Source organism: Mangifera indica, chromosome 2, assembly GCF_011075055.1.
Source record: "Mangifera indica cultivar Alphonso chromosome 2, CATAS_Mindica_2.1, whole genome shotgun sequence".
In the NCBI taxonomy this organism is placed as follows: Eukaryota; Viridiplantae; Streptophyta; class Magnoliopsida; order Sapindales; family Anacardiaceae; genus Mangifera; species Mangifera indica.
In genome coordinates this window covers 4,394,066-4,406,348 of record NC_058138.1, presented here as the reverse complement: position 1 = coordinate 4,406,348, position 12,283 = coordinate 4,394,066, and positions in this window count along the sequence as shown.

The window sequence follows — 12,283 nt, the reverse complement described above, 5'->3', positions numbered from 1 at the left end:
CATGTTATGAGCATAGTTGTGAAAACTGAATCGAATCAATTAATCAGATCATAAATTGGTCATCCAATCAAAAAATTAAGTAGAAAAAACCATTTTTAACAATACTTTGGAATAGAGCGCAGTTGAACCAACGATTTAACATCGGTTTGCAGTTTAAAACAGTTATAAACTAATTCGATTGAATGGATCATATATAATAAATTAAAAAAATTGTAAAAACAGTAAAACCTAATTCATTCTACTGTCCGTCTTTGGCCTAAGCTAAAAACTTACAGAATTTGACGCTATTTAACTGTCCTCTATGTTTGTGTTGTTTAGCCCAAGTTTGCTTCTTCAAATTCAGCTCTTTCTGTCGAAAGTTGACTGTAGATATCGGCTCTTCTCCATCAAGTCTACTGCTACGGTTAAGTCTCTCTCCAAACTCATTATGTTAACTTTCATTTTTTAATATGGCCAAAGGACTATTTCCCACCCAAAGTATGTATTATCTCAAAGTTCTTTTTGTTAACTTTAAAAATTTCATTTATCTACTCATGAATAATTAAAATTAACAGAACTCTAACCCCTTAAAATTTTATCTCTTATCCCTCTAACCCCTAAAAACTAACTATTTTCCCCTAGGTCAAGTTTTAAAAAATAGCATTCCTCCTTTAGGGTTTAGTTTTCAATCCCCGACGTCAAATCTGACGTCATCGTCAAGACGAAGCTTTCTAGAGGCATCATCATACTTCGGTCGTCTCTCTTTTCTCCTCTAGAACGTCAGTTGGCCAAGATCTGGCCTAGAAAGTCGAAGAGCTTCGTCGGGACACGAAGCTCTTTGTCTTCCCAGACGAAGACGACAGCCCTCATCTTCATCTGGGAAGAGACAAAGCTCTTTGACTTTCTAGACGAGATCTCGATCAATCGATATTCCAGAGGAGAAAAGAGAGACGGTCGGATCATAATGATGCCTCTGGAAAGCTTCGTTGTCAATGATGGTACCGAATTTGACATCGGGGATTAAAAGCTAAACCCTAGAGAGAGAATGCTATTTTTTAAAACTTAACATAGAGAGAAATAGGTAGTTTTTACGGGTTAGGGGAAAAACTAGATTAAATTTTAATTTATTTTTAATATTATAGATAAAATGATTATTTATCCTTTAAACCGTTAATTTTAACAATTCATAGGTAGGTAAATAAGATTTTTATAGTTAACGGGTGAAAAGTTGAGATTATAACATATTTTGGGTGGAAAATAGTCCTTTGGCCTTTTAATATCGCAGAATCTTAAATCTTGGGAAGTATGGTTTTCCCAACGTCCTTAACAATATTATTATATAATATATTATTTACAGTTTGTAGTTTAAATTTTATAATCTATTATATAATATACTGGAGTATTTTCAAACTTTTCACAGCCCATCGGTAGTTTTCCTAACTTCCCAAGTAATATTATGTACATTTTCAATACATTTAAAGAAGCTAGTACCTTGTAGGTTTATTTTAATATTTAATAATATTGCCGGATTAACATTTAATGATGCATAGAATGGTGAATGATTTGTGTTTTGTTCAATATGTTCCTGTGTTTTGTTTTGATTTCAACACGTATTTTATAGAGTTTGAATTGAAAATTATATATAAATTAAAATTTAATACGTAAAAAATATATAATTAGATATAATTTTTTCAGAGTTTTATACACAAAACTGAAATTCCAATTAGACCGATCAATTTAATCAAAATCAACTCTCAAAACAGTTTAAGCTTCAGTCCGATTCTTAAAACCTTTACTTATGAGAATCATATACATAATTAAAACATTTTTATCATATTATTTGAATAAAAGATTATAAGTAAGACTAGAAATGTCAATTAAGTCGAGTTGGCCTGCGATCAGACCTAGAGCCTAGAAAAAAACCCCATAGAAAAACCCTGCATGGAAAGGCCTAACTTGCTATTGTAGTAGGTCGAGCCCGGTCGTGGACTACTCAACACGAGTCATTATTGTTGACGATTTAAAAAAATAATTTAAAAATCTTTTAATTAAAAAAAATTAACTATCCGGCTTAGTCCACTATTGCCTCTAGGTCAGACTAAGACCCCTCTTAATATAAGACAATATTATTTGTACACAATTTAGGTATACAAATGATGTGTTATCATGTGATTATATATTATTTTATTTTCAATTCAAAATCATCTGATCAAATAATAATACAACATTTCTGTATATAAATTGTATACTAAAAATATATATACATAGTTTTATTACTTAATATATGATTATTTTGACAACTATAATTAATTTTAAAAAGCAAAAAAATAGATAATTAGACTATACCCAAAATGCCCAAATCTATTTGAATAATTTTCCTATGTCATTAATTTAGTGTCTCAAATAGTAATTTTATGCCGAAATTCCAAAGTTACCTTATAAATCTTGAATCAATAAAAATATATGCACAAATAATATACATAATTTAATGTATAAATAATGACATGTCACAATATAATTGGTTATTATTTTATTTCTAATTTAAAACTATTCAATCATATTATAATATATTATTATTTGTGCATAAAATACTACTCATTTTCACAAAAAATAAATTGAACTAATGTAAAATTTAGAGCAAATAGGTAAAGAGATTTTTAACGTAAGTTGGTCAATTAGGAGTCTACATCTTGAATATTTAAAAAATAATAATAATATTACAATATTAGAAATTGTAAATGCTTATTGAATAGTGAAAGTGTCTCACCTTGAGCCTAATTTATATTGTCAAAAACTAATGTTACATGTATAATTAAATAAGTAAAATATGATATCATATTATTTATTAAGTGTTGTTATCATTGTATGCTCTTGCATGGCAAATGAGTTATTGCACTTTGACTACACTTTGATGAAGTTAAAAGAAGTGGGCTCGGGTTGTGGGAATCCCACAATGCGATAAAGTTTGCGAGTTAATTTAATACGATATAATAAAATATAAAATGTAATTAAATATTGATTAAATTTTTAAAAATATAAAAAATTATAATTTAACTAATAAGTCATACACCAAATCTAAAGTTTTTGTCAGATTGACTCGAGATAACTAAATGATAAGTCTCGATTCAATCTAACATGTGGGCATTGTAAGTCACATCAAGATCAGTCTAACTTACCATTAGTCACCTCTATCTCCACCAATAATAATAACACGTCTATCTATTAATATCTGAGGTATCATATTTGCAAGTGTAATCAAGAGCCTTATGTAACAAATAGTTACGTAATCTTTGAAAGATCACATTATTCTACATACACATTTAAAATGGGCTCGCTTGAAAATATTAACTTTTTTTTTAATTTTTTATTATTCAAGTAGTTCAATAAAATACCAATTCATATATAAGTCAAATTGAAGGTTGGTGAAGCCACACAAATAAATAAATAAATAAAAGGAGTTTACCTACTAAATAATGGGTCAATAAAAGAACACTAAGCCCATATTCTAATTTGCCCAATTCATTAAAGAAATCAATTTGAAACCCATAGAGTTGTATTTAAGTTAAATTGGTTTGAATTTGACCCAAACAAATCGAACTTAAATTAGAATAATCGTAGTTTAAATTTAACTTAAGACAACTCGATTTGAGTGAAATGTTGACAACTACATCTTTTCTTAAGATTTTTAAAATTTTTCAAATTTTATTCTCTTATGATGATCTCACGGCCAACTCAAGCTAAAGTTGTTATAAATCGTTCTTCCGAAAAAAAAAAAAGGGAGGGAGGGGGGTGGGGGTTCTCACAAAATTACAAATTTCCAAGCAATTGTCAAAAACTTCCAAGAAAATTGCCATGAATCAAAGTCAACTATCATTTATCTCTTCAAATTTGTCTTAAACCATCCAATTCTCACAGACTAATAATAAACCCACATTGTAGCAAAATAATAATGGACTAAACCTTTACAAACCAATCGGTTCTTGAAGAAGAGAAGTGATTTTAACAAAGGAAAACTAATATCAATTGAGATTATGTAGATATTGATGTAGGGGTTGAATCTTAGATTTGGCTTAAACAAGTTGATTTTGAGTTTTAATAGATTAAGTTCAGGCTAAAGATTTGATTCAATATTACAAACGAAGTAAGTTCAAATTGGCTCCAACATTAGAGATTGAGCTCAACTGGAATTAAGTCTAAAGTCAAATTGCATCAGAGTCAAAATTGAGCTTCAATTTTACAAATTGAATTGAACTTAAGTTAAAAGAAATTTACGTTTATCGATCTCGAAATTGACCCTTTTAGATTTGACCGTATTTGAGTTGTACCATCTTTTCAAGACTAAACTGATCACATTAAACAAGTAAAACTCTGGTTCTAGTAATTGGGCATATGAGTATTAAACATGATAAGTTAAGAATTTGATTTTAATATATCGATGGTGGGTTCGAATTTACGCTCTCGTGCTTAAGCACCCTCATGTTTCACTTAAGCTACATGTTAGAGATAACTTAATCTCAAGTTAATCCTTATTCGAATTTGGTTTGAATCTAACCCAAAGTTCTTTTGATGTATGTTGTTGAGAATGAAAATTTTATCATAAACCCCGTTCAGATGAAGGCCTAAGGGTGCGCTTGGTTGAAGGTTTTTAAAATTACCTTGATAATCTATCTTTTATTCCCTTGTTTGGTTTGTCAGTAATAAAAGATAACAGTAATCTTCTATTACCAATGCTGACGTGGCAGGTAATATAGGTGGTAATCTGATTACTACCTTCACCTTAAGTATTTAAAGATTACTGGGGTAATCTTGAATTTATTATAGAAAAATTATTATGTATTAATTTTTTGAGATCAAAATAAATTTATTTTTAATTAATATGACAAATAATATAAAAAATATTTAAAAATAATTATATTCAAGGACATTTAAGTAAAATAATTTACTAGTAATCTTTTATTACCTTTAACCAAACACAATAATTATTTATATCTATAAAATTTTATCAAACATAGTAATCATTTATACTCAGTAATCTTCTAAGTAATCTATCTTCAAGGTAATCTTTCTATTTTAGTAATCAAACATTACCTAAACCAAACACCCCCTAAAGGTTATGGTCCAACAATCCCAAAATTAGGAAGGCAAGCAGCTTCTGGGTATTTAACTTTTTTTTTTTTTTTAATGTTGGCAATAAACCCTTCAGGGCAGTTTAGAAAACTATTTTGATAATTTATTTTTTATTATTTATATTATTTTATTTAGTTTATAAGTAATAAAAATTTTAATAATCTTTATTATCAGTAATAATATAACAAGTAATAAATATAAAGGGTAATTTGATTATTATCTCTATTTTAGATATTAAAAAATTATTAATATAATATTGATTTTATTATAACTATATTTTTATTTATTAAATTTTTTAGGATAAAAATAATATTATTTTAATTAATATAACAAATAACATAAAAAATATTTTAGAATAATTAAACTTAAGGATATTTAAGTAAGATAATATATAAGTATTTTTTATTATTCTAACCAAACACAATAATTATTTATATCAAATATAGTAATAATTTATATCTAATAATCTTTAAAATACTCTATCTTCAAGATAACTTTTTAATTTTGATAATAAAATATTTCCTAAACCAAATAACCCTTTAATGTAATCTTGTTTCCTTATAGTTTTGTCATTATTAAATAAAAGAAGTACTCACGTTTTCAAAAATAATAGCTAGTAATATAATATGATTATAAGATGTCAAATAAGAATAAATAATTTAATTAATTAATTTTATAATTTAACAATATAAAAAAATTTTAATATGTTATTTATGAAAAGAATATTTTAGAACATATACAAAACAAACACTTTAATATAAGATATGTTGGGTTTAACCACACAATACTAACTTAATAATATTTTAAGTAAATCTATCAATTGAGTTGAGCAAGTCTAAGACCCAATTGTTTAATGAAAAAAAAAAAGGTTCGAATTAAGCAGATTTCGAGCTTCAAATGAGCTATAAGCCTATAACAAAAAAATTTGCCTATTAAGTTATCAAGTTCAAACTCGAAATCGAAAAGTGTAGTGTTTATTAATTTATATTAATATTATGTTTATATAATGTTTGTTAATTTGTTTCACGTTTAAATTGAACTATTTTATTATGTATATTTAATGTAATTACGAGATTTATCTAATTATATATTTTTAAATTGTTTATTTTGTATATTTCAATTATTTTACATATTAATTTAATGTCTGAAACGATTTTTTTTTTCCATGGGCCGCAAAGAAGATTATATATAAATTATAATGGTAGTTATAGTTGTTTGAGTTAGTTATTTTTTATTTAACGAAGTAGATTTATATAGGGTTTTAAAATTACAAAGGGTATTTTTTACAGTTTTTTAAAGTTTTATGGGCAAAAAGGCTAATTGACATATCTAGTTTTAAAAACAATTTTGATAATTAAATATTATCCAAATTAAACACATTCTAATGAATAACCAATCTCACTCGAACACTTTTTTTTCTTAAAATTATTATTTTATTGTTTTGTTGCATACAAGGGTAAATTCAATTTGAGATGGTAAACTTGAACCCACAATTTAACTTGACTGGAACCCACGACTTAACTTTACTCAAACCCACGACTTAACTCAAATGATTTGATTTCAAGATAGAATTATAGCTTAGTAGTTATGTTTAAGATCAGTTCGATAATCTATTTAATGATACTATTTATTCAATCAATGATATTATTTACTCATTTGATAATATTATTTATCTTATCAAAATTTTTTTGATAATATTATATACTAGTTAGAAATAATTCAACTCATAATGGAATCCACTCGTTATATGACAAAACATCAACAGGATCATGCTGCCAAAAGTCATGTTGTTTTCTTATCATGGAGTGAATCTTCTTTCAACAATTATGGACTCGGACAAAAATGTCGATCGACTATTTTGACTGCTTAATCAAATTGATAATGTTAGTATGATATAATTAAAATTTTAAAAAATATTTTAGTTATATGATATTATCATGATGACTAAATTGATTTAATCTGATAATTAATCATAGTTTAATATATTTTATCTTATTCGATATACGATCAATCTGATTTAACGACTGAAATTAGTTTCAATCATCATCTAGAATATATTTGACACTAATTTTAGATCGAATCCACCAGTCCAGAAAATATTTTAGAATTAAATCGAATCTATATACAAAGACTTCTTACGCATCAAAATTACTAGGATCATTTTCGCACAAACAATATTTTTAATTTCTAAATGTAATATTTTCAAAGGGTATAAAACAAGTTGAATCAAGAGGGCTTAAGTAAGAAATGAACACTCGAAAAATGTGAGTTCTGTAAAAAATCTGAATTTCCTTTTTCCAGGAGGTAAAGGAAAATAAAAAGTAAATTTAACAGTAGCCATTGATAAAGCATATTGTATTTATCAATTTATATGTAAGTAGAGATGGATACAAACTAAATTGAGTCTAAACACTGTTTGGTTTAAGTTTAATTATAATAAAAAATAATTTGATTTGAATTCAGCCAAATGCGTCAAACTAATATTAAAAATAGTTTAAGTTTGATTTGAATAAAAATGTTTTAGTTCAAGTTTAACTAGAATTTATGGTTCAGATATGTAACTTAAATTCGTGGTTTGAATTTGTAACTCATTAACAAAACGATATTGTTTAATAATTATAAAGTATAATTTGAATCAAACAATGAGCGAAGTTCAAACAGAATTGAGCTATCTATCGAGCTCGCAAACCAAATAGAACTAAGCTCTCTATAACTTGAGTTCGGTTCGGTTTTAAAATAAATTGAACCTCTTAACTCGAATCAGTTCATATTCAAACCAAACCGAACTCCATTTGGGTCTAGCCCTATGTGTGAGATGAAAATAATGTCATAACAAGCCAAATTTAATTCACTCTTATTATCTTTTAAACCAATCAAATTAAGATAAATAATAAAAAAATAAATTATTAGGGTAATAAAAAATTACTTTGAACCAAATGCTCTTTTTAAAATTTACTCATTTGGTTTGTCTAAGAAGTAGAAAAAAATCCCAATTCTTTTGATATTAGTTATCGGATTGATATTAAATAGAATTTGATTTATAGTTGGTTGTCCTATGAACTAGTTTAGTTTGGATTAATCAAATCAAATTTGAATAAATCGAGTTCAAACTAAAAATTGAACTCATTTTTATGAATCAATTAAGTTTGAATTGGATCAAGTCCAAATTTAAACTATATTTAAACCAAATTCAAGTTCGAATTGAATCAATTACGTTAACTGTTATAAATTCAACCTCATCTCCAATTGATTTTTATTTGATTTGACTCTAGTAAATTTCAATTCTATTTTGATATATGTTAAGGAATAAACTTTTAGCACAGCCCAATTAGATGAAGGCCCAAGAGAAAATAATGAGGTCTGAAGGCTCAAACTGAATTTTAAGTGTTGAAATTTGACCCACTTCAACCTTATGAATGTACAAAGGCACATGCAATATGGGGAGACAATGTTTCTAATATCCCGTGCCAAGGACAATAATTTGATTCCTAAAAATAAGGTCCTGGCCCCACCTCAAGGCAATTCTCGACATAAATAAGGACAAAGATAAAAACGAAGATAAAAAACTTATGTGAACGGGCATGTATCCTTTCTTCTTATACACGACTTCTTTGTCCAATGACATATTTAATTGTGACCTAATGCATTATTATTGATGATGATTCTCGACATAACGTGTTTTATTATTCGATAGTGAGAATAAGATTTGTTGACTAAAATTATTGATATGCGTTTAAAGGTTTTGGTATATTATTTTTTAAACTATTTGTAAATAATACAAAATTTCATATTGTATGTTTTATTAATAATAGGTTTGAGGTAATTTTATAAAGTAACTAAAATGCTTAAAATACTTAGGGGAATAAAAACAATAAAGAATTGTAGATCAATTCATGTTATAACAAGTCAACTCAAATATAATTTAAATTAGGTTAAAGTTGAAATTTTTTTTTATATAATTCTAATTAAAGTCGAGTTAAAGTTATGAGTCTTTAACCTAAAACTTAAACTAATATAATATGAATACGACCCAATGATATGAATTGTCAGATTTAATCTCTATCTTATACCTTCATGAAATAATAGTTATTTTCTATCAAATCGAGATTTAGCAATCATATACTTTTGAGCAATGCTATGTGTACCTATTTTTAGTACATAATTTATGTACACAGTGATGTGTCATCATGTAATTAGGTGGTTTTAAAACATGTGTCATAATATGATAAATAAACATCTAATCACATGATAATACCTCATCTATGTATACAAATTATGTACAAAAAGTAGGTGTACATAGTTTTATTGTATACTTTTTAAGTTACATGTAACAATACCTTTTGTCTTATATATAAATACTTATACATAATTGACAATTATCTTGCGGAATTCAAGTTAAAATACTCAATAATATAAAGGGGTGTTTGGTTTAAGTAATGTTTTATTATCAAAATTATAATATTACCTTAAAGATATATTACCTAGAATATTAGCAAATATAAATAATTACTATATTTAATAAAATTTAATAAGTATAAACAATTATTGTTTTTTATTAAAAGAAATAAAAAAATACTAATATATTGTTTTACTTAAATACCTTTAGATATAATTATTTTAAAATATTTTTTATGTTAGTTATATTAATTGAAAATAAAGTTATTTTTGTCTTAAAAATTAATAAATAAAAATATAATTATAATAAAATCAAGATTACTTTGATAATATTTTAAGACTTAAGATAAAAGTGATAATTAAATTACCTCTTATATTACTTGTCACATCACCATTGATAGTAGAACATTATCGTAATATTTTATTACTTATAAATTAATTAAAATAATATAATATATATTAATATAATAATTTTCAAAACCCTTTAACTAAACACCCCTGAAAAGCAAACATAAAAAACTCTTAACAATAGATTGATGAACTAGTTTAAAAACGTTTTTGTTTTCTTTGTAACATATACCGAATAACACTCTTGATGTTGAATACCATCTTTACTTGTATAATATCGCATCATCACTCTTGTATACTTTTTCGTTAGTACAAAATTTCACATGAATTTGATTATGTTGTATAAACTCTACACATAGAAACAATGGAACACTTAGTTATAATAAGGGTTAGATTTAAATTGAATTTAGTTTAAATTTGAGTTCATTTCAAATAAGTTGAGTTTGAATTAAACTTTAAATTTGACTCAGTACTAAAACAAAATCGTTTTAATATATTTTGATTAAAATGATGTTATTTTGTATTGAATTTTTCAAATCCATAAACCTAACGAACTTAACATTTTTAACATTCAGACTCAAGAACGTTTACATTTAAATAAATTTAAATTAAAGAAGAAATTTAGTTTGCATTCAGTTCTAGTTGTAATACGGAGACTAAAGAAGAGAATGTTTATAATTATCCAATTCCATAAAGTTTATGAGATTCTCTTACTACATATTAAAATTAAATAATATTACAGCAAGAAGAGCAACTTCCCGCCACGTTTTTAGCGCTCTAAATTCCACTCCCGCCATTTCGGGGTTAACAAATTTATCTATCAACTGTTCAAATAAAACGACATCGTATCTCTCAGTCTTATCTTATCACCGCTTATGCGATGTCGTTTCACGAGCGTCGGGCTTCTTTCCACAAAATTTCTCCTTGACAAAAAAAAAACCCATAAATGAAAGGCCCACTATATTCTGAAAGGGCAAAATGTGAATGTACCAGAATACCCCTCTATAAATACAATAACTACCGTTAACTTATATTCCTTCCTTGCACACTGAAAATGTTTTTTATGGTAATTAATAATATTGGTAAAATATTAATTTTATGTAATAATATAATTATTTTGTCCACATCAGCTTATATGGCACCCTCATTAATTATTAACAAACCTATTAATTCGTTAATAATTATCTTTTTGAAAAATTATTTTTTCAAAAAATATATATAATTTATTAAAATTTCATAGTATATATCAAACATGAAAATACCTAAAATTATGCCTAGATTCAATCCAGCTAGCTTGAGATCAGATCATAGTTTATCTTGGCTCGAACCATCTCATTTTATGTCAACAATCTAAAACCTGTTATTTTAGATTTTGCCAATATAAAACTAGATTTGAAATGAGTTTATTCGAATTTGAATTCGAGTTTAGCTCGAACGAATCTGAAATAAACTAAACTCAAATGAACTCAAGTTTAAAAGGTTAATATTTTCGAGCTCAAACTTTGAAGTGTTTAACTCGTTAAACTTACAAGTTAAAATTTTTGATATAAAACGACGTTATTTTGACCAATATATATTAAAATGACATATTTTTAATAACAAGCTAAACTCAAACGAACTCAAGTCAAAAAGTTTAATATTTTTGAGCTCGAGCTTTGGAGCGTTTAGCTTGTTAAACTTATACGCGAAAAAATTTGATATAAAATGATATTGTTTTAACTAATATCTATTAAAATGATAGTGTTTTAATAACGAGTTAATTAAAAATTCGATTCGAGCTTAAATTTATTTGAAGTGAGCTTGATGAGCCGGAGTTCAATTTCATATAAATTGAACTAAGTTCGAGCTCGATTTGACTCGAATCTATCCCTATACTGACTTCAGCTAACCCTACTTAAAATTAACATTAATTTCTCTAAGAACGAATTAAATTCAAACCAACCTATTATATATTTATCTTATTTACATTACATCGGACCGATTTATATTAGATATTACATACCAAATATAGAAACATTTGATATTAAATAAAAATTATAGTACTTGATCGAATATAATTATAGATCGATAACCTTATCCAATCTAAAAAGAAACATGATTACAGTTGAGTTTGTCCTTTGCAGGATTTTTTTTTTATTTGCTGATTTTTCTCATTTTTTCTGACTTTTTTTTGGATTAATTTTTTTTTCAGTAGATTTAACTTATTCCTTATTTTCTAACAAATTTTCTTCTTTTAAATTTTAACAAATCTTCTTTTTATCTCTGACAAATTTTTTTCATTTGTTTGATAGTTCATTTGAGTTAAGTTTAGTTTAATTTGGAGATAGTTATCAAAGATTCAAATCAAATTTAAACTAATTTACTTAAAATTAAATGATAATTTCTCTAAGTTAAGGATGATTATAATATTTGGATTATCCATTATATAAAATCG